The sequence below is a fragment of the Cibotium barometz genome, chromosome 49 (genome assembly GCF_041138505.1).
Source record: "Cibotium barometz isolate CiBa-2024 chromosome 49, ASM4113850v1, whole genome shotgun sequence".
Classification (NCBI taxonomy): domain Eukaryota; kingdom Viridiplantae; phylum Streptophyta; class Polypodiopsida; order Cyatheales; family Cibotiaceae; genus Cibotium; species Cibotium barometz.
In genome coordinates, this window is record NC_141094.1 from 38,182,508 (window position 1) to 38,210,259 (window position 27,752).

Here is a 27,752-nt window from a genome sequence, read left to right on the forward strand (position 1 = left end):
TGCCCCTATATCCTTGTTATTTTTTAATTAAGGGATTAAGTCATAAGTACTTTGGGAAGCCTAGAGGGAAACAAGCCAATCACCAATTGATTATTATTCACCATCTCTTCTTTTTCATGTGAAAAACCAAGGTGATTATTATTTTTCTCTTTTTTACAAAAACATAAAAACCATTTAAAAAAATGTTGTTTAGGTCTTGTTAAGGCTTAAACTACACCGTTTAAGCAAGAAAAAACAAGTTTTGGACCCCTAAAAAGTAGATCTAAGTCTAAAACTAGTTTTTCATCATGACAAGGAGTTTTTCACACAATGAATATCTTTGAGAAATTTAGGCTGTGAAAAAGTCATGAAAATCGTGCGTAAGTTTTAGGAATTTCCTTTCTAAAAATAAAAAATCTTATCCTCTTATCCTAGAAGATTTTTGACTTACACATGACTATCCCAAAGACATTCACGTGGTGAATTACTTGAGAAAAACAAGCCAAAATTATTTCATCTAGTAGGGTTGTTAAGGTGACTAAATGTTTATCTATTGGGGTTGTTAAGGTGACTAAATTTTGGGGATTGACTTTTAAGGTTCATTGGAAAAGAATTTACACTCAAAAGATCAAGTTCATTTAGTGTAAAAAATTGGAGTTTTTCAATTGGGTTTAGATATTGGGATTTGGCATGCTAGAACATTCTTATATGCACTTGAGATTCGAAAAAATACTGGGAGACAAAATTTTTGTAGAGGAGATTGTATCAAACTACCATGATCTTCCTACCAGAGAAGTGTTGGATCCGGTCCTTCCGCTATCACACACCAAAGTGTGTTTGCCTAGAAAGGTATAGATTCAAGACTCAAACTAGTCATGAATCCATGGACGAAGCTCAAATGATTGATGAGTGAGTGGAGGAAAGGGTTGCAGCCTCCCCCACAATATCCAGTGGTTTATTGAACATTGCCAAAGGACTACTCGGATTGTCTAGATATGGATCAAGAGGCTCACTCAGTTGTGTGATGAGGGTCCTACAGTAAATGAGAAATATCCAATGTTTCTCAATAGGAGGAATGGTTGTGTGCAAGCATCACCTCTCTTATAGAAATTTGTATAGAGGGAAACCTTTAGCCCATCCTAAAAAGAAAGTATCTTTCACTCCTAGAATTAAAAGGGATGAGGAAGACATCGAAAGGACTAGAGAGACCTTTTTCCTAGTGAGGAGATGGAGGTACAAATAAAATTTAGAGAGAGGATCAGAGGCAAATATAAATCCTAAATCATAAGAAACAAGAGCTAGATGCAAGATGGGCTTAGTACAATAAATGAATCTTGAGATGATGCAAGTATTAGATATTTGGTAGTACTTCACCATATGAGGTCATGCACTTATGTCATGGGCACTTTTGTCATCCCACTGGGTTTTTCTCCATGGCCATCTAGGTGTGAATGGGCCCCTTAGGGTTAGCTAGAATGTAAGCAACCTCATTCATAGTTTAGAGTTACTTTCTCATTTGTACTTGTAGAGAGATTTGTTCTCTCTCCTTTTTGAACTTGCCTTTATCTCTCACACTCTACACCCTTGTGTTCTTATCATTGAGCATTGTGTGTATGTGAGTTTGGATGGATCGCACATGGAGAGTATGCAATACTATTTGTCAATCACCTGCAAGACCCCCAATTGCATGGCTAGTTGGAAGAGGTAAAAAACCTTACTTTAGATGAGATCTGAGCATTGGAGGTTGGAGGATTTGTGTTACAAAAGGAATTACACCAAGAAGAAAATAATGCAGCCCACCGGTCAACAAGTTATAGAAGTGGCATATTGGATATGTTGGCTAGATTCAACAATTTCGGATACAACTATTGTCTTTGAGAATTTGGTCATTAAGGTCGAACAGATGGAAGTGTTTGTAATTGAGACCAAGGAATCATTACTACGTAGTGAAAAATATGGGGTGATTGTGGGAAAGAATCTATCATGTACATGTCTAAAATTTTACATTAAGTTTGGGGGGATTATAGATCATATTATGCATGCAAGCACCTATATTTTGTATATTTGCATGTTTTGGGTTATATGCAAACCATAATATATTTATACATCAACCCACTTGTATGCTTTGCCTCCTAGAGTTAAGCTCGTTTCAAGCATGTGTATCTCCTCTGGAGTTTGGCGCAATTGATGCAAATCGTGCTACTTTTGTAAAAAAGTGTTGACCGTATCCTTATTGTGTTCCTTCTCCTCCCCATTAAAAGTCAAAGGTTCCAGATCTTTTAGAATAGCAGCAGCATCTCTAGGGTGAGATGTACCGACATTCATGTTGCTCCCTTGGGCGAGAGCTACTGGCATCCCTCCCATTGAAGCACTTATGGTGGTAGAAGCTTGCATAGTATTCTTTAACTCCCGGAGAGAGAGAAGTATCTTATCATACTTGGCCTCAATGTCCAAAGTACGAGACTCTAGAGCCTTAAACTATTTAGTAATGAACAAATGATCATCAAGAAGGTCATCATCTATCATCGTCGTGACATCGGGATCTCGGCCACTACCTTTTCTGCATCCAACAAAGGGCTGGGACCTCCACTTCTAGACTCATTAGGGTTATTAGACTCCATATGGACCCTATAAATGTGATGCAAGAGAATGAACACAAGAACCAACCTCAAGTCCAAGCTCTTGGAAATTAATCGGATTGTTAGCTCGAAGTGAAGTTGTCAGTGCAATATAAAAATTTGAGAGTTGCCATTGAGAAGCACCTTCCAATCTTCGTAAGAAAAGCTCGAAACTCCACTGCATGATGAACATGATGAACAGCCGTGTAGATGCAAAGGTATAAACCTTTGTTAAGCATCTTTTTACCCTTTGAAACTTTTGGATAATTTGATTTTTTTTTTTTTAAAGAACAAGTCTTGCAACGCCTTTAACATGGTGACGGATAAGGTGCTGAAACCAAAAACGGACGGACGGACGGATGGAGTTGGTGTGGTTGGCGGCTCCATCCTGCAGCATTGCAGAGATACTGGCCGGCTACAACAGTATGAGAGCGAAGAAAAAGGGAGAGAGAGAGAGTGATTGTGCATGATTTGTTACTTCTGTGATGCTACTTTTTGAATGCCTGTGTGTCGGCTTGGTAGCTTCATTAAGCGCGAGCGTGTTAGCCGGCTACTCCACCATAGATTACAACGCTCAGATAATGAGGACGTCCCTTGAGTCCATTACCAGTCGTATTGGCTCCCCTAAACCCTGCACGTGCCTTGTCCGGATGGTTGAGGTCTCTAGGCTCCCAAAGTTACCGCTATCGTGACACATTCTCTCTCTCTCTCTCTCTCTCTCTCTCTCTCTCTCTCTCTCTCTCTCTCTCTCTCTCTCTCTCTCTCTCTCTCTCTCTCTCTCTCCCCTGTCTACCATGTCTCTCCCCTTCTCTTACTATGTTTGCTTTAATTATTCCTTTGCTTTAATTATGCCTTTGCTTTAATCATGCCTTTGCATGTGTTGGCATGTCATTATCTCCGATTACCTCTCACCTCATCTTCAACCCTTCCTCCATTTCTCCTTATCTATCTCTTTCACCTCATCTTACTCTCTCTCTCTCTCTCTCTCATCTTTGCATGCGATTTCATAGCATTACATGATGCCTCTGCATGTCAGTACTCTTTGCATGCACTTGCATTTTTTTGCATTTGCATGGCATTGCCTGCCCCTTATTATCCTTTTGCATGTCAATGCATATGCATGTCAATGCATATGCATGGCAATGCATTTGCATGTTATCACATGTGCATTTTATTGCATTACATTGTATGGTACTGCTTTCCCTTTATTATCCCTTGGATGCACTTTCATGTCCTTGCATGACTTTTTCTACCCTTTTTTTATTGCTTTCCCTTTATTATTGTCATGAGAATATATTTTAAGTCCTCTAGAAAAATATTATTTATCCCCTCTTGAGTAATTTGGGGACGCCTAGATTACTCTTGCGTCATGCCGGCTAGGTTAATATCGTGGGTGACACCACTATAAATATTAATACGTGCGGTATATGACGTATGTTTGAGGCCACCTATGATTATTTCAGTTAGGTTTGTATGGCAGGGTGATTCCTGGGGTACTTACGCCTGGTAGTCATGAGTTGGTGATGATTTGTGCCTGTTTAATATTTGTGGGATTAATTTAATAATTAATTGGGCTTATATTTTCAGGTGATGAAGACTATGGGAATTGAAGAGTTTACTTTGGAAGAAATGTCTTGGATCATCACATTTCATTTTTGAGAAGCATAGTAGCTTGTAATCTTATTAAATGATTTTTCCATTTTGAACTTTAGGAAAGATACATTTATTTTTGTGGAATTTATTAAAGCCTATGGCTTTACCCTAGTCCCAATTTGACACTCTATTTTTGTTAAAGAAGAGTGCCGTGCTCTCTAAAAAGCACATCTTGTATTTTGGGGGCTATGGCCTAATTTTGGTGAAAAGGAAAGCTAATAAAGAAATACTCTTGTGTGGGGAGAGGCCACGCACAAGAGGGGGGAAGATTGCACCCAATATGGTCTTTTTGGAGCTAAGTATTTTTGTTTAAGTGTTTAATTTTTCAATTGTTTTTGATTTAGTTGAAGCTTACAAGCAATGGTTTTTATGATTGAATTAATTCTCTATCTTTTCACAATCAATTCCTAGAATAAGATTCCGGTTGCAGTGGTATCAGAGCTTGGGCTAGGAGATTTGTGGAGAAGGTAGGAAAGGGCTTCAACTTCTCAAAAATCAAGAAAGTGCAGGAATTTATCCAGTGGACAGAAGGGTGTTTTGCAGGTCTTTACCCAAAGGTCAAAGATTTAAAACTAGATCTACTCTCAAACCCACTCACCACCCTGCAAAACCATCCCTCTTTATCAAAAAGCGGTTTTCCCAAATTCTCTGTGAAATCAGAATCTGACCGTATGGATGGAATCCTCATAGCCAAAAACCTCACGGGTAACTCTCAGAAATCAGAAAGCTTCAAGGTTGAGTAAATCTATAATGGACGGGGGAGATAAATCTCTGTAAAAGCCATCTCAAAATTCTCAACAAGCCTTTTGACAAGGAGGCGCACGGCGGCAGCCTGCCGGCGCAAAACGACGGGTGGAGTAGAAAAAAAAAATTCCATGTTTATCTCCATAAGCTAATTACTCCTTAATCCACTCTCTAATCAATCTTACTTTTCCCAATCCCTATGCAAGTCACATCACTCCTTTTTCAACCTCTACTTTTTCCAATTTCCAAATTTGAGGAGAAATTCAAAGGTTTTACAATTCTGAAAATTTCTGGCTGCAGAAAAGTGATTTACAGGTTTTAAAAAGCTTGGAAATTGCCTAGAAAAGGCTAGAAAATTCCGAAATCGCTTCTGAAAAATTCTGAAAATTTCAGAAAAATATTACAGAGTTTGGGCAAGGTTTACAGGACTGTTTCAGTAGGTTTCAAAGTGCAGAAAAATTATTTCATCAACAATTCGACTAGCCCAAGACTCTTGAATCACGCGGAATCGTTCGGGATTTGTTTGAGGCGACGAGAATTCAATTCAGCCATTGAACAACGTCTTGTTCAGCTTCAACCAAGATCGAATTGCGGGAGAAAAATAAGATAAGTACTCATTTATTTTTGCTTTATTTATTTACATCAAATAAAGTAAAATTTTATTTATCTACATCATTTGCACAAGCACTATGGCCGATTTGCCTATCTCGCCATCAATTCAAGAGCAACTCCTTTCTTTACAACATCAAATTGTAGAAGAAAGAGAGAAGCGTATTGAATTGGAGAGACAGCTCTCAAATCGTAGACGCAAGCGTGACTCTTCGCTATCTTTTGATGACGAAGATGACACTATTCAAAGGGCTGTAAATGCTACATTGCAAGCACAAAGGTCACAAAAAGAATCCAAGATTAGTCGGAAAGCTTTCACATTTCAAAATTATGATGGAAAGAAGGATGCTAGAGTCATTTTAGCTTGGCTTAGTCAACTAGATGACTATTTTTCTGGAGAAAGATTTTCAGAGAAAGATAAGATTAAATGTGCAGTCAATCATATGGTAGACAGTGCAGCTTTATGGTGGAGTGTAGTAAAGCAAGGTCATGACAAGCCAGACTCTTGGAAAAGATTTCAACGGCTGGTCAAAAAGCACTTTTTACCCTCACAATTCAAGTCCAAAGTTAGGCACCAATGGGACACTTTGCATCAATTGGAAAAGGAAACTATGTCACAGTATGTAGAAAAGTTTTGGAATACTTTATTACAGGTGCAGGTTGTGGATAGAGTTAGTGAGAAGGATCAAAAAAGGAAGTTCATATCGGGCCTTAGATCTACCATTAGGGCCGATGTGAATATGTTTCGACCTCATTCACTATCTTCTGCAATATCCTTGGCAACTAATTCAGAACGTAAAAATGGTTTTCCTAAAGAGAATAAAGCACATGAGGGTACTTCGTCTAAACCATTTACTAAATCTTTTTATGCTTCAAAGAAGATGTATAAACCAGGTTATGACAAAGGCAAAGACGAGGCTAAAGGCAACCTGAGTACCAATAAGAAAGTCAATGGTGGCAAACCGAAGACATCGCCTATCAAATGTTTCAAGTGCCACAAAGAAGGTCACATAGCACCGAATTGTCCGGAGCGTACCAAGAATTCAACCCCAGCAGCAGCAGCTCGAGTCAACATGATTGAAGAAGACGACAATGAAGAAGAATCATTCGAGCAAGAGGGTAATTCCGATCCAGATTACTCAGAACAAGAAGGTAAACCTCATGTTCATTCTTTGCTTAAAATAAAAGGAACGATAAATAGACATGAAGTTCTTATTTTGCATGATGATGGTAGTACACATGATTTCATTTCTGAAAAGGTACTTAGAGCATTAAATCTTCATTCTTTACCTACGCACTATAAAGTCAAAGCAGCATTTACTGGAACAAAGTATAATTGCATGCAAGTAGTGAAAGATTTGGATTTATGCATCAAACCTTTAACAGAAAAGAGGGATTTCTTAGTTGCACCTTTACAAGGGGTAGATATAATTTTGGGTATGCCTTGGAGACACAAATACAATCCTATTATAGACTATGACACTCATAGTATTTCTCTAAGGAAAGACAATGAAAATATTATCCTTCAGTGTCAAGTCAAAGGAGAAATGAGTCCTTTGTTGAGTCACACTCAAGCAAAGAGAGCTCTAAGAAAAAGAGACAAGACTTATATGGTATGGGTTAACCAGCTTGATGCTGAGTTGGACACATCCAAAAGACCAAAGTTTGATTCTTTTATCTCCAAATTTAGTGACTGTTTCATGGAAGATCTGCCTCCAGGATTACCTAAGTCTAGGCCAGAGGATCATAGCATTGATTTATTGCCTGGAAATTCCCCGCCTTGTAAAGCTCCCTATAGAGTCAACAATTTAGAGCAAAGAGAAATCCAAAGCCAAATAGAAGACTTGCTAGAGAGAGGCCTTATTCGACCTAGTAGTTCACCTTTTGGAGCTCCAGTACTTCTTGTTAAGAAGAAGAACGGAACTTACCGAATGTGTGTAGACTATCGTGCATTGAATAAGATTACTGTCAAGAACAGATATCCTATTCCTAGGGTAGATGATCTTCTTGATAAGCTTAGAGGATCAAAGGTCTTTAGCAAGATTGACCTAAAGTCTGGGTATCATCAAGTCCGTATGACTCAATCTGACATATTCAAGACAGCTTTTAGAACCCAAACTGGTCATTATGAGTTTTTGGTTATGCCATTTGGTTTGACCAATGCTCCAGCTACTTTCAGCCGTATGATGAATCGTATATTCCTTAAGTTTCAAAGTTTTGTTATAGTGTTCTTTGATGACATTCTTGTTTTCAGCACTTGGAACAAGTGTTCAATCTTTTGAGAGAAAATGAATTGTATGTCAATCCTGAAAAGAGTTCTTTCTTTCAAGAGGAGATTGAATACTTAGGACATATAGTATCGGCCGAAGGAATTCGTGTAGATCCTAAGAAAATTGAGTGTATTGCTTCTTGGCCTACGCCTAGAAACATACATGATCTTAGATCTTTTCTTGGCTTATGTAGTTATTATAGGAAGTTCGTCAAGAATTTTGCTTGTATTGCCAATCCTTTGACTGAACTCCTTAAGAAAGCTACAAATTTCAATTGGACTGATAAGCAAGATAAATCTTTTGCAACTCTCAAGAATGCTTTAACACAAGCACCAGTTCTTACACTACCTGATTTTCAAAGACCATTCTTTATAGTAGTGACTGATGCTAGTGGCAAAGGATTTGGAGCTGTTCTTATGCAAGACAACCATCCTATTGCCTATCAAAGTAGAAAGCTTAAGCCTGCAGAGCAAAATTATAGCACTTATGATAAGGAATTAGCAGCAGTAGTGCATGCTTTGAAGATCTGGAAGCATTACCTAATGGGCTCTGAATTTCTTATCAAGACAGACCAACAAAGCATTAGGCATTTGCTTACGCAACCTCTTATTTCAGATAGACATATCAAATGGGCAGCTTTCATTCAAAGTTTCCAACCTATGATTCAATATCAACCTGGAAAAGAAAATGTTGTTGCCGATGCTTTGAGTCGAAGACCAAATATCAACAACATTTCTATAATTGAAAGTGAACCATTCGTTCTCATGAAAGAAACTTACGAAGTTGATCCAGATTTTTCTCAAATATGGATCAAATTGCGTGAAAACAATTGGACACCTCAAGGAAGTTATTCACATAATGATGGTTATCTTTTCTTTGAGAAAAGATTGTGTGTTACTCAACCTTACAGACAGCTTGTCTTGGAAGAGATGCACCAACCACCATTTGTCAGACATAGAGGAGTTTCCGCAACACTTCAAGTAGTTTCTCGAGAATTTTATTGGCCCCATTTGAAGAATGATGTAGCTAAGTTTGTAGCTGAATGTAACATTTGCCAAACAATCAAAAGCTACAAAGGCAAAGCTTTAGGATTGCTTATGCCTCTACCTATTCCTGATAGACCATGGGAACAAGTGTCTATGGATTTCATTACTGGCTTCCCTACTACTTCCAGTCACCATGATATGATTTGGACAATAGTGGACAGATTTAGTAAGCAAGCCTATTTCATTCCATGCAAAAAGACACTAACTTCTCAGCAAGCCGCGAACATATTTGTTAAGCAAATTTTTGTTCATCATGGTCTACCCAAAGTGATAGTTTCTGATAGAGATTCTAAATTTTGTAGTCACTTTTGGGTTGCTCTTTTCTCAAACTTGGGCACTAAGTTAGATTTTTCTACGGCTTTCCATCCGGAATCGAATGGAACTAGCATCGCCAACATAATGACCTCCACATAATCCTTCATGAAACTTCTCAAAAAGAAATTTTCCCATCTATAAGAGGAGAAACCACCTTATGGAAAATCCCATCACCACCTTGGAAATAAAGATTATTTCAAATTAATGTATAAGAATGACTTCTATGCGTAATGCTTTTCTTCTTCTTCTTATGTGCACCACTGGGAAATTTTTCCTTTGTAAGATACTCCAAAATTTCTTAAAAACCCTATGGAACAACATTCATAGCCATAAGATTAGCATCAGGAAAATCATCATGCTCTGATTTATCCCCTACATCAACATAGGCTTAAGATAAAGCATCTACATTGATATGCCTATCTAGAACCTCAAAGTCATATTCTTGCGAAAGAATAATCCATTTTGCAATGCTAGCAGTTGGATTAGGCTTATAAATAATCCTTAAAGCTATATGATCAATGATAATAATGAAATTGTTTTCCCCCAAAAGGTAATGGCACAATTTCTTTATATTAAAGATAATAGAGCAAGAGCTTCTCTTTTAATAACGAAGTAGTTTCTTTTTGCTGGTATGAGCTGCCAACTTGTAAAATGAATAGAATGGTCATACCCTTGTTCATCCTTTTGGCTCAAGGTACTCCTAACAGCCTATAAAGAAGCATCTTTGTACACCAAAAACTCTCTCCCCCAGGTAGGTGAACTAAAAATAGGTGTAGTAGTGTGTGCCACCATCAGCTTCTCAAATGCATCACCAAGATAAAAATCCTTCTTTAAGAACTTGCTTAAGTGGTGCTGAGAAATGTGAGCAAACCCTTAAATATACCTTCTCACATTAAGATCAAAATCCTTCTTCACCCAAGAACTTGCTCAAGTGCTAAGAAATGTGAGCAAACCCCTTCTATAATACCCCACATGCCCTATAAAAAACCTTAACTTTGTCTTTGTAGTGGGAAAAGGCGCTCCCAGCAAGTGGCCAGTTGAAGCTGTCCACACCTTTGAAGAAATCTTTCAGTGCAAGCTGCAGCAGCAGACAGGTTCTGTGCTGCTGTCCAGACCTTTGAAGTGTTCTTTCAGTGCAAGCTGCAGTTGAAGACAGGTTCAAACTGAAGTTACAAATAGCACTATCTTAGATATGCTTAGAGCCTATGTTTCCCAGCAACCTAGTGCATGGGATAAGTACATACACCTACTCCAATTTGCTTATAATAATACTCCTCATACTGCTATTGGTCGAGCACCATTTGAGATTATCTATGGAAGAGCATTGCCTATTCCGGCTACTAGACTCTCTCATAAAATAGAAGCAGCCGACCAATATGTTAGAGACTTTGATCGCATTCTATCTGAAGTGCGTGATTGTATTCAAAGAGCTCAAGAGAAGTATACATCTCAAGCAAATAGGAAGCGCAAAGATTTTTCATTTCAAGAAGGTGATTATGTACTTTTGAGAATTGAAAAGCGTCGATTAAAGAGTGTGGAAAAATTCCCTGCAGTGAAGCTAGCGCCTAGATATTATGGGCCATTCAAAATCCTTCAAAAGATTAATGATGTGGCCTATAGACTAGAGCTTCCATCTAATTGGAATATCCACAATTCTTTTCATATCCATCTCTTGAAACCTTTTCGAGGAACACTTCCTACTCACCCAACATATGAGGAACCACCTCTTATTGAAGGAGAGGAAGAAGTATTAGTTCCTGATGCAATCATTGACCAAGAGATAACAACAACAAGGACAGGTAATCAATACTTCAAGTATCTTTTAACTTTTAAGAATCATCCACAAGAAGATGCTAAATGGATGCCTGAGAAATTTTTTCGAGTTTACCCTGAAATTCTTCATTCTTTTCAAACCCAGCAAATCCGCAATTGAGGACAATTGCAAACTCAAGCAAGAGGGATGTCATGAGAATATATTTTAAGTCCTCTAGAAAAATATTATTTATCCCCTCTTGAGTAATTTGGGGACGCCTAGATTACTCTTGCGTCATGCCGGCTAGGTTAATATCGTGGGTGACACCACTATAAATATTAATACGTGCGGTATATGACGTATGTTTGAGGCCACCTATGATTATTTCAGTTAGGTTTGTATGGCAGGGTGATTCCTGGGGTACTTACGCCTGGTAGTCATGAGTTGGTGATGATTTGTGCCTGTTTAATATTTGTGGGATTAATTTAATAATTAATTGGGCTTATATTTTCAGGTGATGAAGACTATGGGAATTGAAGAGTTTACTTTGGAAGAAATGTCTTGGATCATCACATTTCATTTTTGACAAGCATAGTAGCTTGTAATCTTATTAAATGATTTTTCCATTTTGAACTTTAGGAAAGATACATTTATTTTTGTGGAATTTATTAAAGCCTATGGCTTTACCCTAGTCCCAATTTGACACTCTATTTTTGTTAAAGAAGAGTGCCGTGCTCTCTAAAAAGCACATCTTGTATTTTGGGGGCTATGGCCTAATTTTGGTGAAAAGGAAAGCTAATAAAGAAATACTCTTGTGTGGGGAGAGGCCACGCACAAGAGGGGGGAAGATTGCACCCAATATGGTCTTTTTGGAGCTAAGTATTTTTGTTTAAGTGTTTAATTTTTCAATTGTTTTTGATTTAGTTGAAGCTTACAAGCAATGGTTTTTATGATTGAATTAATTCTCTATCTTTCCACAATCAATTCCTAGAATAAGATTCCGGTTGCAATTATCACTTGGATGCACTTTCATGTCCTTGCATGACTGTTTCTACCCTTTTTTTTTATCGTTGCATACATTTGCATAGCCTTGCATGTCATTTAACGTTGCATGTCCTCAAATACTCTTTGCATGCATTTACGTAGTGTTTCGTGTCGTTGCATGCCTTTGCATGTGATTACATATCATTACATGCCTTTGCATTCACTTACATAGTGTTGCATGTCATTACATGCCCATGCAAATGATTCCATGCTCATTCCAGGCATTTTTATGTGATTGCATGTCTTTGCATGTGATTGCATGTGATTGCATGTCATTGCATGTGATTGCATACCTTTTCATGTGATTACATGTCCTTCTTACTCTTTGCACACTTTTGCATGTAGTTGCATGCGCTTCATGTCATTAAAGATTCATGAAACTCAAAATTTAAAAATTTCACTTTCCAATAACAATGAACAATGTACAATTGATAAGGTGAATATTACATCAGCCTTGCATACTATTTTATAAAAACAATGAACAATGTAAAATTGATAAGTGTAATAATATAGACAATTATCGGTAAAAGATAATTTTATCCTAAAAAGATATTACCTCCAACTTACATACTGTTTTCTAAACAATGTAAAATTAACAAGGTGAATAAAATTCATAATTATAACTTAAAGAATATTTTATTCCAAAAAAGTTATTACATCAGCCTTATAGATTGTTTCCTAAAAATAACATGACATAACTACATAACTATATAGCTAGATGAAAGATAGCAGGAGAGAGTTCTAAGGGTTTCTACACCTAAGTGCTTTTAAGGGCTACTCTATTCTTCAACTCCTCTCAAAGGGGCTCCTCCTTTTCTTCACCAATGTAGCCATAACTTTGCTACCAATGGTGTCTCCAATCTTCATGTTCCACACATATAGATCTCCTCAGACAATGGGCTCATCTTCTTGAAGCTTGTCCCAAAGATTACGGGCCTCTATCATAATTTTGAGATGCTCTTACACATCTCTACCCGACTTCTTGCGCAAATCCTTACACACAGCTTCAAGTGTCCTTGAGAGTAGAGTTTAGGGAATTTGATGAAGACATGATGAGTGAGAGTAAAGGATAAAGTGAGTCAAAGAAAGATAGAGAATGAGAGAGAGGGAGAAGGTGAGAATGAGAATGAAGGTGGGTGAGATAGAAAATGATAGCGAGAGAGAGAAGGAAAGAGGGAGAGAGTGATAGTGAGAGAGAGGGAGACAATGAAAGATAGGGGTGAGGGTGAGAGTAAGCCAGGGAGAGTCATATATATAGATAGAACATGCTAAAAGCAAAAAGTGATTTTTATGAATAATTCCTAAAGTTAGAAAAAGTAATTGCATGGATAAATGCTATATTTAAGAAAAGTAATGACATGGATAAATGCTATATTTAGGAAAAGATATTCCAACCATTGATAATATATAAAATGGGGATGTTGACATCAACATTTAAAAAAAAGTTAATATATAAAATGAAGATATTCCAACCATTGATAATATTAATAGGAAAACAATATGTTTGTTATTTCCATTTGAAGCATTGTAATACAACCATATGGATTGTCCTAGATAGATATAAAAAAGCGAAAAGTATATATACCTCCATACTAGCAATACCACAAGGACATTATATACTAGCAATATCAAGGACATTATATACTTTTATATGACTTTAATGCTATGTAGCTCTTTCTCATATAAATTTGTAAGAAAATAAACATTCTAAAAATAATAATCTTCTCATTAATATTGTCATAAACTTAGATACCAACTAAACGAGCTCCTTTTCAGATTGTTTCCCTACTATTGAACATTCTATTTCGGTCCCGAATGAGCTTGGAGTCCGGAACTCAGCCTATTATGTGGGCTGAATTTGAAAGTACATTTATGAAAGAATTTCTTCTTGAGAATGAGATGGATTGTAATTGGGAAGCATGGGACAATTGTGAGATGAGAAATCTCACATTGACTCAATATATCTCCAATTATAGAGAAATCAAGGTATGGATGACTTTCAAAAGATTTGTGGATTCATTCACGGATTATATTCGGATTATAAGAATCAAGTTAAGCAAAATGAGCCAAAAACTTTAGAAGAAGCAATTAAGTTTGCTCAGATTTTCAACATTGTTGAAAAGAAAAAGCGTGCGCCGAATGCACGATGGACACCTACTAGTGTGTTCGAGGGTTCCAAACATCAAGGTCAAAATAAGAGAAATGGACCTAAGCAAAAGAACGACCAATCTAAGAAGTCTAAAGGACCACAAAAATTTTTGAAGCATGAGGATTTTGAAAGAGGTAAAAAAGAAATTTTATATTTTCATAGCATGGGAAAGGGTCATAGTAAACTACAGTGTCCTAAACTTAAAGAAAATGAGAATAATCAAGGTGATCAAAGTAGAGAAAGAAAGTGCACACTATTCAAGTACTCCCTCTATAGACTTCTCGTAAGTTTAAAGAGGTTCAAGTTCACCATACTGATTCTACTCATGAGTGTTGTGTCACATCATCAATGTGGGTGCCAACATTTGGACCACATGAGTTGGTTTCACGTTGAGAGTCACAAGGTACGAGTTATGATTGATGATAGTGCCATGCACAATTTCTTGAACTATACTTTACTCAAGAAATTAAAGTTGCCGAAAAGTTCAAGTGACCATAAATATGTGGTTTCTTTGATTAACGGTTATGATAAAGATGTGTGGGATACAGTAGTTCATGATGTCCCGTTAGTCATTCAAGGTCATGAGATGCATTTGGATTTTCAAGTTATACATATCACTCGAGCAGATGTTATTCTAGGCCATGAGTGGTTATATAACATTGGTCCATCTTTATCTAGAAGTTATTTGCATAATTCTTTTGAGTTTGAAGTAGATGGTAAGAAAGTGCGTTTGTAAGGTGAACATGATGTACCCTCCTCACCTCTTATATGCTCTATGGAACTCAATCGCCTTGTATAAGCTAATGAAGTAGAAAACATCTTTTTGTGTTACATGATTCTTGATGATGTCATTTCTTTTTCCACATGTGAAAACATAAGTGGTTTGAGTGAGCACAGTGTTTACATGACTTCTTTTCAATCAAAGCATGTTAACAACAAAAAGGTTAATGAATCCTTAAAGCAATTGTTACAACAATTTAAAAATGTGTTTCCAAATGAATTACCGAAAAAGGACTACCTCCTGTCCCCGATGTTGAACATCCAATTAAAGTATTACCTAGCAACCTTAAAAGTGGATTCATTTGACCATGCACTTTGCCTTGGGCTCCACCAATTCTATTGGTTTGAAGAAAAAAGATGGGTCTATGCGACTATGCATAGATTACCATGGTTTGAACACAATCATGATTAAGAATAAGTACCCTTTGCCACAAATAGATGAGTTGTTTGATCAACTCCAAGGAGAAAAGTACCGGATATCATCAAGTGAGAATTTGGAGAGCGGATGTCCAAAAGACTGCTTTTCAAACTAAGTTTGATCACTATGAGCTTTTAGTCATGCCCTTCGGTTTGACTAATGCTCCGGCCACATTCGTGACACTCATGGATAGTGTCTTGAAACCTTATTTAGGAAAATTTATCGTGGTTTTCCTAGACGATATCTTGATCTATAGTCGCACTAAGAAAGAACATCTCGAACACTTACGGCAAGTATTTGAGTTACTCAGGAAGCATTAACTTTATGCCAAAGAGAATAAATGTGAATTCTTCGTAAAAGAAATCCAATACTTAGGCCACATAATCTCGGAAGATGGCATTTGTATGGATCCAACGAAATCCAATACATAGGCCACATAATCTCGGAAGATGGCATTTGTATGGATCCAACGAAAGTTGAAGCCATATTGAAATGGTCACATTCCACAAACTTACAAGAATTATAAAATTTTCTTGGTTTATCTGGATTCTATAGAAAGTATGCTCGGGATTATGCTAAGATAGCTATTCTGATGACAGATCAGGCTAAAGGAAAGGGAAATACATTCATTTGGGGGGATTCCCAGCAAAGAAGTTCTCTAAAAAACTTAAGGTAGCTATAGCTACAGCTCCCAAATGCTTGTGTTTGAGGTATCACACATGGTTATTTTCCATGCAAAGGTCATTGAATTGAGGTATTGCAACATGAGGTTTTAATATTGTGGAATCAAAGTTTCTCTGATGGATATTTTGCATTTGATATTTTCTTTCATGCAAATGTCACTGAATCGAGATATTTCACGTAGTTGTTTAAATATGCAAAGATACCGACTTTGAGGTATTGTATGTTTAGCACAACTGAGGACAGTTGCTTTTCACCAAGGAGGAATGTTGGAATTATTCGAATTATTTGGCATTTATGGATTTATTTGATGGATATTTATTTTACGTGCAAGTGTGAGACTGATCACCTCTAACTTGTCACATATTTTGAGCTTATATTGTGAATGTCAATGCAGATCAGTGGGGTAGGGTTAGTGTGCGGGATGTGAATGGATCCATTGGGCTTGCTTCGATGGAAATTTATTGACGCATGGCGATTATTTATGATCGGCAATGGCAGAGATAATTGAACATTAGTGTGCAACATTAGTGTGCAACATTTTGATATGCATTAGTTCTATTTCATGAGTGAATCTTAGAGTGTTCACTCATGAGTGAACCTTAGAGTGTTCACACTTTTGTATTTAGGCTTATGCAAGCCCAAAGTGGAGATCCATATTTTTGGCTACATGTATTTTTGGCTCTTGCTTTTTGTACAAAGAAATATATTTAAATACACCATGAAGAGGACATGAGCCACTCTCATGGCGGGGGAGATTTAACCCATTCTTATATCGCGTACATAAACTTTCATCTATTTTGAGCTTGAGTATTTCTTTCAAGTTGATTTTTATAGAGGGCCACCGTGAGCTTCCAATACCAACCGCAATGCCATGAAGTCTTTGACAAAGTCTTCGACGACACTTAACATGCCCCCCTTCTTGATGCAGATTCCATCCTCAAAAGATGTTGTTGAAGAAGATTTGAGGTCGTAGGATGAAAGCAATGCAAGGCCTAGGATGATCTGCATGGCAACAATAATAACATGTTCTTGGAGAGCAACAAGCAAGAGTTGGCAAGGAAATAGTTGAACAAGCAGTTATGAAATGAGGGATAAGACTAGTTAAGCTTTCCAAAGATGCTACAAAGATGAAGATTAATGCGGATATAGCTTAGAAATAGGTACAAGTCTATGATTCATGAACTGAGTTCAAAAAATATGCCTATGGTTATAACCACAGTCTTAAACACAATGATGCACATACAAACCATCCAAAGCTATATATTAGCTCTGAAAGTAAAACTACATGTGATTAGACGATTACTTACATAAGAAAAGTGTGTGTGTGTGTGTGTGTGTGTGTGTGTGTGTGTGTGTGTGTGTGTGTGTGTGTTTTCTTATTTTGTGAAATGAAGAGTGATAAACTGCCACCCCGTGGAGACTAAACACCAGGTGTAAAGAAGGCTATGGAAGCCATGAATGAAAAGCATTGGGTACAGAGTGACTCTCGCCAAGGATATCAAGAACTCCTAAGAGTCTCGAACAATGATGGTTTGTTAGTGAAGCAAAGACACAAGGTTCCACCCTATGAGAAATCAAGGTATCGATCTTATGGTACCATTGCTAGTTTTCCAAAGATGTACCATGATTCCACATGGCGATGGCTATCTTCTTGGTCATGCTTTTAGTCTTGTTTTTTTTGTGCTTTTTTTCATAATGTAACAACCATCTTTTTTACTCACACACACTACCTAGAGAGCTAGAACATAGCTAAATATGGTTTAATGAATGTAAAATGGAGGACTTGGCATACTTTATCTTTAGATACATAATCGTAAGACTAGGATGATTAAAAAAATAGCTAGCATTAATATTCATCTTGGAAGCTACTAAGAGAAAGGCAAACCAGTCAAGTGCAATGCAATTATGCTCTTCAAGGGAACAATTAAAGTATAGAATTGCAAAAGAGAGATGTATATAGAGCCAGTTTTGAATACACCTATTTAATTTGAAGCTCGTGAAGGCATTTCTTATCCTTTTTCTCTTGATCAAGATTTTGTAGCTATTTTGTCAAGAATGAAGATTTTTGTGTAGGTGTCTACTGTGTTGTAGAAGACTCTATTGTTGCATCATGATAAACCTGTAAAAATCCTTAAGAAAAGCTATGCACATGTTGATTAGCCAAGACTATGAAGTATGTGCTTGCTTGTCACTTGATTAGTGCTCTAGATTCTCTTACTTTTTTTTTCTTTTTACTTTTTTTTAAATGATTATGAAAGAAATAAATAATGTTTAATCTGTCAACAAACTATTAATGTTATACGTGTTAGGACAATACCAATTTTTATGGTATTAAATTTTCCAACTCGATGTGAACATAGTGAAATGTCTGGGAGGGTTTGAAGAAAGATTAGACTATCTCCTTGGGTCACCACCTTAAGAGTTTCCTTTACTCACTTTAATGTAAGCTTGATGAAACCATCCTTTCCAAATGCTATGTTGAGAAGGCCTAAGTGATGGTACACATGTGAGTGCTTGAGAATTGCTTACATCCAACTGAAGAGGTGGAATTGCTTACATCCAACTGAAGAGGTGGCATTGTGCTTTCATAAGAGTGTATTTTGCTTAGGTACTCTTCATGATGTATTGGCATGTCTATTTCCTATTGAGGGGGTGTTTCACTGAAGGGTTGGAGTTCTCTCTCACTCCCTCCCTTACACGCACACTCACACAAGCATTGAAGGCAAGCAAGAGATAGGCAAGGTTTGAGAGAAGAATAGAGCACTATCTTCACTTGAGAGCATACAAGAATGAGGATTTAGAGTTATAATTTGACCTTTATACTTGGCTCATAGTGTTCACACTTGACCGACCAATGTTAAAAATGAGGTCCTAGTGCATCCAAGACTGCCTACACTAGTGCAAATGCCTTGTCCTATCTAGTAACTCTAACCTTATTATCCCATGGCGCTCCTTTCATATACAAGCAGCAATCGCACGTTTAAAATAATCCATTACAACAAGAGAAATATGAATTCTCTAGTGCCTAGGCCAATGAATGTGAAAATATGTGGTGGCTGACCGCCCGCGGTGCCATATAATTCTTCGATAGCACTTAACAAGTGTGAAGAAAATGTTTGTTCGAAAAGTACAATAACTTGTTAAATTTATGGTGGAGAGTGTTGAAATAAGTCCCTATTTTTTTAAAAAAAATCAAAGACTATTTGGTGGAATTTTAAAACATTAAATTAATATTCTAGAGTGACTAAGCTCTAATCATTTTTTTATGTTGTAATACAATATAGAAGTTTATTTATATTTAAACAAAATAAAATCATTTTTAATTAAAAACATTAAAGTTTATTTATATTTCATAAAAGCATTTTCTATGTTGGGATAATAAAAAGTTTATTTATGTTCTATATTTTCTACAAAATAAGCATGATGTGTTTCTTAAGTTCTTTCATACATTTGTTATTATCTAGGTAAAAAGCATGTATCTAAAGGAAATATGCTCATTTAACACTGAGATGTGATCTCCTACAAAGGGTTTTTTTTTTATGATCCTTTTTTATTTCAACACGGAGATGTGATATGCAAGGGTTTTTATCAAAAAGATGTATAAAATTTAAAACATGTTGAACTTGAAAGCCCTTGATAAGATTGTTGTAATTCTAACATTTGACCAAATAATATGGAACGTAAGATGATAACAATTCTAACCTTTGAGCAATAATATATATGGAACCTAAGCTCGGGGGGTTCACCTTTAAAAAATGTTGCATATCACGTGCGTTCAAGAGGTAATAAAAAACCCCCTCTACTTACATGTCACAGGCTAATAAAATGACCCCTCTTTCTTAAGAAACTTACAACTTTTTTTCAAAATTGGATAAAAAAGCCCCTCCTGTATATGTAAACCTGTAACTTTTTGGAATTTAAATACCCCTCTTAGATGAACTGACGTGCTACACTTACATACTTTTAGGTGAACCCCCCGGGAACCTAAGATGACAGCAAGAGACTTGATTTTATATAAATGAAAAATTATGGTAGCTAGCTCATTTTAGAAATTGCCCATGGATCATTATATGTAATGTCCTTTAACCTTTGTAAGAAAACTCTATCACAATAAGACTTTTATATTAAAATATTATTTATTATTTATCCTTAATGAGAAAAAATTTGTTATAAGTAGATTCTTATATTAATATATAAAGCTATACTTCTTTAAAAACATATAGACATACTTGAGGCCATTAGGCATCGAGCGACAATATAGGCATTCTACACTAATGATTCAAGTTGGAGTTAGTGTAGAGTGGACTATAAGAGTGCTACTTGTACACTATAAGAATGTATTGTGAGTTCCTAATATATAATTTATCTTTTTAAAATTGATCGATTTAATTTATTTAGAAAAAAACTATAGTATTTATAATCAGGCCTCAAAGTAAATATTAAGAAAATATATCAAATTTGTGTACCTAAAACCAATAACCAATAACCAATTTTATAAGTATATGGGAGTACCTAAAACAATAACAACTAAAAATAGAAATAAAAAGTAAACTCGAATGATAATATCTTAAAATAGGGTTGTTGCAAGATCAGGGTATCCAGTTTTATCCAGTTTCTGCTGGACTGGGACAATGCTTGGAGAGCAAATTTTAGGGGGTAAGGTACTTAAAATGAGATCAAGCAAATAATAGAAAATATGCTTGTCCCTAAATTAACCCAGTATAACTTAAATTAATATAAATTAGTCTAATTAATCAAAATTAATTAAAAATATGATGAAATGATAAAAAAACGATCTTTCCATACTTAGAGTGATCCAATTTATTTTTCCATAGATGCACCATTACAAGTACACTAGTCCCTATAGGTTTTAGATGATTCACATCAAAAATGTAATTTTACTAATTAGATTATTAATATTTGCAGGCCTTCTGATAGTCAGGAAGAATTTTGAAAAAGAGATAATTAAAAATCCAACCATTGGATTTGCAATTTTCACTAACCACCACATTCTACTAATGTCTCAGTATCTACCCACTCTTTTGATCTACAAGATTAAGGACTTTAAGTGGTACCTATTGTGGGTACAAAAAGTGGCGTATATTATAACACTTTAAAGACCTTGAAATATTTAAAGAAAATAGACAAATATCTTAAAATTTTCTCAAAAAATCAAGTTAAGCTCCATATTATGTGAAGATCTAAGGTACAAAGTGGGAATCTCATATGAGTTTATATGTAAAAGATATTAGCATTTTATGGAATTAGCTCAAATTTGGGACAGGGTGTATACATTGACTTTGTACCTAAGAAAATGAGGACTTTTGACTATCTAATGCTTAATCAAATTATGCAACTATATTTCCAACTTTGAATATGATGTTCCAACAAAAGAACTTGAAACGAAATTCCTTCATTTACTAGGAGAGATTAGCTACTAAAGGTAAACAAATGCCTGTTTTTTTACTGTTTACAGGGTGCCTGAGTGGACAAAACTGGGCACCCTGATCTTGCAACCACCCAATAAATATCTTTAATTTTTAATATTAAACTCAAGAAATAAAAATTTAAATTTAAAAGTTTAATAATTGTTATTAATAAACATTGAATTACTTATTTATTTTGTTAAAAACATTACAACATGGTATTTTGCCACCAATTTTAATCTTTATATGAACATCATGAATTTTAAAAAAAATGGTTCAATTTAAAACTTGGTTCATAAAGAGAAGTGATCAACCTTAAAAACTTTGAGATTAAAGTAAAAAACTAGACTATATATCTAGGGTCAGCTAAGGATTTTATATGCTAAAAATATATGTAATTTGGGATTAATCATCATGAGTATATTACAATATTAACATTTAAAGATAAGGGAAATCTCTTCCTTACAACTTGGAGTCCAAAATTAAGAAGAAATGTTTTTTTGTATTGATTTAAGTGTTAACTCTTTTTGAATTAAGTTTTGATGTAGATTGCATAAAGGTAAATCAAAAAAGGATTAACCCTTCAAAAGATACCAAGATTTGCTCCCTTTTGAATTTGAGGGAGTGATGTTTGCGCATAAAATTTAAGAGTCAATAGTTTATGATGATTAAGACTAATTAATGCTTAGTGTTTTGAAGATAAACCCTTAATGTGATACCAAGAATAACTCGGGCGTAAAATTTAAGGGAACTAAACTTAATATGATATACATTGTGTCATAATAACTTGAAGTGATACCTAATATCACACAAAAGTTTACTCCCTTTTAATGTTTTATGCCATTTGGAAAGGGAGGAATTCACTTTAAAAGAGGTTAACCTTTGAGAGATAAAGCTTATAATCATAAAGCAAAATGGCTTGTTCCACAAATTTTGATATAAATGGACCCTTCATATGTTCATGTGGATACTGAAAATTTATGGAATAGGCTATTTCTTTAAGATCTTCTAGGTCAAATTTTAAAATTGGGCCGTTCTTAAAATTCTACCTCTGATCGTGATAACTTTTCTTTTAGGGTCTGTTTTTTGCTTAGTTTTGAGAGGGACAATTTTCATGCATCTATGCGAGGATTAATAATTTGTGATTAAGACTTTATTAATGCTTATTTTATCATAATTCAATCCTTAAAGTAATGCTTAATTTCTCAATCCTTAAAGTATTCACAAGGATAACTCTCTTCCTAAAAATGCTCAAAATTCAAAGGGAGTAAACCCTTAATGTGATACTTGGTATCATTTTAAGGTTTATTCCCTTCTATTATTGTTGTTATTAAGCCTTTTTGGGAAGGGAATTATCCTTGACCTATCACTTTTAATATTATCCTTGACCTATCACTTTCAATATTAACACTTAAAGTGATACAAAGGATAACTTCCTTTCTAAAACGACTCAAAACTAGAAGGGGGTAGACCTTAAAGTGATACAAGTATCACTTTAAGGTCTGCTTCTTTTTAAAATGGCTCAAAATTAGAAGGGGGTAAACCTTTAAGTGATACAAGTATCACTTTCTAAAATGGCTCAAAGTTAGAAGGGGGTAAACCGTAAAGTGATACAAGTATCACTTTAAGGTTTGATTCTTTCTAAAATGTCTCAAAATTAGAAGGGGGTAAACCTTAAAGCAATTACCACTTCAAGGTTTACTTCCTTCTAATTTTGAACTGTTTTGAAAAGTGACACTAAGTATTACTTATTGTTTACTCTCGTCTAATTTTGTGTCATTTGGGATTTATTCTTGGTATCATTGTAAGGGTTAACTACCAAGATATTAAACATTAATTTATTCTTGGTATCGCTTAAGGGTTAATTAGCAAGAGATTAAACATTAATTGAGATTTAATATTTAAACTTAGACTAACCCTTAAACAAATAACAAGGATAACTATCAAATTTAAAAGGGATTGATACTTGGTATCTCTTCAAGGTTTAAAAATTTAGAGATCAGTGATTTGTCAAAGTTTTTGCATAATCTATATAAATTTTTTACGCAATTTTATTTAAAAAATTTGATGCTTCAACAAGTATGATGAGAATGCTAAAAGCACATGTCTTTTTTATTATTACTTTTATAACACATAATTTATGCTTACTTAAATCAAAGTATGTACTTATTTTTGTGAAGATTAGTGACTTTAAAAAAAAGGATGGATTTTTTTTGGGGGGGGGTCGTTTTTGAAACTGATCAATATTTTGGAAAAATGTTTTTTTAATGAAGTCTTTTTTTTTAAAGTAGCCTTGCAAGTTACCCCCACTCAGCTCGCAATATTATTTGGCTCTTTCATATATTTTTAAGAATGGAATGAAGTGTGTCAATGATGTGCGAACAAGTGGTTGCAATTGGGGGCAACCTAGAAGGTAAGAATTGTTCCATAAAGCTCAAAGATACCATCTTGTATTGGAAGAAACTAGGCCTCTCAAACCTTTGTACATTAATATGGTAACCTTTGTATTGGAAGAAACTAGGCCTCTCAAACCTTTGTACATTAATATGGTAACCTTTGTACATTAATATGGTAAAATTAAATGCCAAAGGATGGATTAAACAGACGCTTGGGATAGCGTGTTTATAAGAAAAGCTTGAGGTTAAGTAAAGAGGTTGGCCACTATATAAATTGGGGTTGAGATCAAGCCAAATTTGTCTTAGTGTGAGGCCATTTTACTAAATTTGGAGTCTTAGTTTACTAAATTTGTCTTAGTGTGAGCTTCTGAGGATGTTTCCGAGAGGCCAGCGGGGTGACGCGCAAGGCGAGGCGGAGAAGCTGAGGGCTAAATGCAAGGAGCTAGAGGGGCGTCTGGGGGAGATGGAGACGGCGTTGAAGGCGAAGAGGGAGGAATTCGATCAAAAGAAGAAGGAGTTGCAGGAGGAGGTGGCGGCGCTGCAGAGCGGACTGCAGGAGGTGGAGCGGAAACAGGCCGAGATGGAGAAGGCCCTGCAAGATGAGATCGCCCACGTGCTGGAGGAGGTCCGCCACAAGCTCGAAGACGTGGAGAAAACACGCGCCGAAGGCGTCGCCCAACTCCAGCTCAAAATGGAGGAGAAACGCCGCGTCATCTCCTGCCTCCATGAAGAGGCCAAGGTCATCCTCGCCAACCTCTCTAAGGCTGTGGCTTCTCGCCCTTGAACACCCCCTCCTCCTCTCCTCCTCCTCCTCCTCCTCCTCCATTATTTCTTCTATGTTCCATACTCTCCCTTCCTTACCCTTATCTCACCATCCCTATGCCAATCAGAATCATGATAATGTACCATTGTTAAGGGAGATCCTCTCCTCCTACATCCATATGCCAATAAGCATAATGATAATGCTCTCTCTCTCTCTCTCTCTCTCTCTCTCTCTTTTTTGCATGATTACTTAGCACATGCTCCATGCACAGGAGAGCCTCCTTTAGTAGCCTTTTATCATAGATTTGTTATTATTCTTCTACATGTTCCTTACACACCTTGACAAATAAAAGATCTCCTTTATCCCACAACATATGGGAGTGACCTGGATTCCTTTGCTATATTTCCAATTTTTAATCCAATAGATGAACTCTCTCTCTCCCCCCCATATACAAGTCAATCAGCAAGCTCACTTGAACATTTCATCTTCAAGTCACATATTCTTGAGTCCTTTTTGTCAATCCCTTCTTTTTCTTAAGTAGCCATGAACTACATTTTTATGAACAACCTTATTCTTTTGTTTTGTTAAAGCCATTAAGTCAACTTTACTTTAGGTTCCTAGATTCTAGAGTCCAAATATTTTTTCTTTTACACTTTGTTCTTGGTTATTTTTTTAAGAATAAAATCCCACAAGAGTTTAAACAACACTTGGCATGAGCTTGAAATGAAAGGAAAAGGGTGGAAGAGTCTCAAAATTTGAAGAACATTCCAAACTTATCGACCTATCTTTCAAAGAACATTGATGATCCTCTTATTAGCTAGTGTGTTCACGATGAGGAAAAGGTTGGAAGAGTCTCAAAATTTGGAGAACGTTCAAAACTTATTGATCTATCTTTCAGAGAACATGGATGGTCCTCCTGTTACTTGGTGTGTTCACAAGGGTCGAGTTGAGAACATGGATGGTCCTCCTGTTACTTAGTGTGTTCACAAGGGTCGAGTTGAGAACATGGAGAGCTTTGTCATAGTTTGTCCTTATGTTCTAGCCATTTTGCTGATGCACCATATGGTTTTAAAGCACCACACTCTGTAAACATGACGATGTTAAATATAGTGTTTCTTCTTACAAAAAAGTAATTGAAGCTTTTAGAAAGGTTACTTCTTGTGAGTCTTGGGCAATGGTCTTCTTTCATGCGCATGACCAAATCTCTACTGCAACCAAATAAATCTTTTATTATAACGAAATGGTTCACCAACTCTACATCTGGTAAGCAACTTCTCTTTTAAATAACTCTCCATTTACTTCCTTGACTTTGTTTATATCTTAGTTACTTACCTTTGTCTTTTTTTTATTTTATAACTAAGCCCAACATTCAAGGTTACAAACTTGATAGACTTTTCTTTGCTGCTAAGTCCGCAATTGGTTTTTGCTCTCCTACTAGACTTAGTGGTAGAGGGAGTTTTAATTTTACTATAAATCCTAATCACACAAATATTTTTCAAAGGCCAAGGGTCTTTAGAAAGCTTAAAGAGTTTAGTGGCACCACCAGCGAGGTCATGAACCCATATCAAAAGCCTCAACTTCTTATAATGGACTTCATTGACCTCCTGCTCATAAGTCTCCGTCGTAGACGTGGGTATTGATTCTTGATTTTTTTGCTTAAATGTTGTCGAGGCAGTAAGTAAGACTGCTGGTTGGTTACCATTGGGGTTGTTTGAACACACAAGCTCTTGTGTAGGTCCTGAATGCACGAGAGTGGTTGAGTGACTTGCTTGGTGTTGCTTGGGTCTCCATTCTTGTCGAAGCTGTTGAGGTTGAAGTCGGTGGTGAGGCTATCTTCACGTTGTTCGATTTTGGCAACCATATGATGGGATTACCATCATAGTATCCTTGTTGTTGAAGCGCATGCATAGGCACCCATCTTTGATGAACCTTATAAATTGGTGGGCTGATGCGTTTAGTGTTGAGGTTTCCTTCTTTGTGTAAGCATAGGGGGCTTTGTGAAGCGCTTGGGAGTCCAAGCTTTGGTATTATCTTGGTAGTACCCTTGTGCTTGCAGTAATCTTTTTGGTACCTACACTTGCTGACTTGGTGGAGTTCTTTGAGGAACTCGCATCATAGGCTTTTGTGGACGGTGTTGTGGAGTACTTTTCTTTTTCCTTGGCCTCTAAGTGCTCTGTTGAGGAAGAGGCTTTGATTGTCGGGGAACCCAAATTTAATTGGCACCTTCGTAGTAGCCTTGGGCTACCCACATCTTGGTACTATTAAGATACCTTGATTGTGGTTGTCTTGGTGGAGTTTTCTTTTGGGTTGATGTGGAAGGTTTGGGGCCCTCCTTGACTTTGGTTGTTGGCACTGAGGCTACAGGTTTGAGACTCATGGGCATTGTTCACAACGATGATGAGGCTAAAGTCTCTTGTGGAGTGGCTGTCGATGATGAGGCTTTTGAGCATGCGGTTGTCTCCTTTGGTGGGGTTTGTTGATTAAGAGGCATAGGCTCCGGGGCTTTTCCTTTGAGTTCCTTGTTAGAGATAGATGGTTGCATTGTGGGAATTTCTTCAAGAATAGCTTTTGATTACAAGTTATTGGCATCTAACTTTGTTGATGAGGATGGGGTTGAAGGAGTAGATGCTTTATTGGAGTTGGTTGTTAACGTAGATAGTAGGTCATTGTGTAGAGGCACTTCTATGGAAGAGGCTTGTAACTTTTTTTGTTCAGCATCATAGAAATCCATTAAAGTTGGATCCTCTTCCTTGCAATATGGTATTGTCATCATGATGGTCAACGACAATACCATATTGCAAGGAAGAGGATCCAACTTTAAATGATGACAATACCATATTGCAAGGAAGAGGATCCAACTTTAATGGATTTCTATGATGCTGAACAAAAAAAGTTACAAGCCTCTTCCACAGCAGTGCCTCTACACAATGACCTACTATCTGCATCAACAACCAACCCCATCCTCATCAACGAAGTTAGATGCCAATACCTTGCAATCAAAAGCTATTCTTGAAGAAATTCCCACAACACAACCATCGATCTCTAACAAGGAACTCAAAGGAAAAGCCCCGGAGCCTATGCCTCTTAATCAACAAACCCCACCAA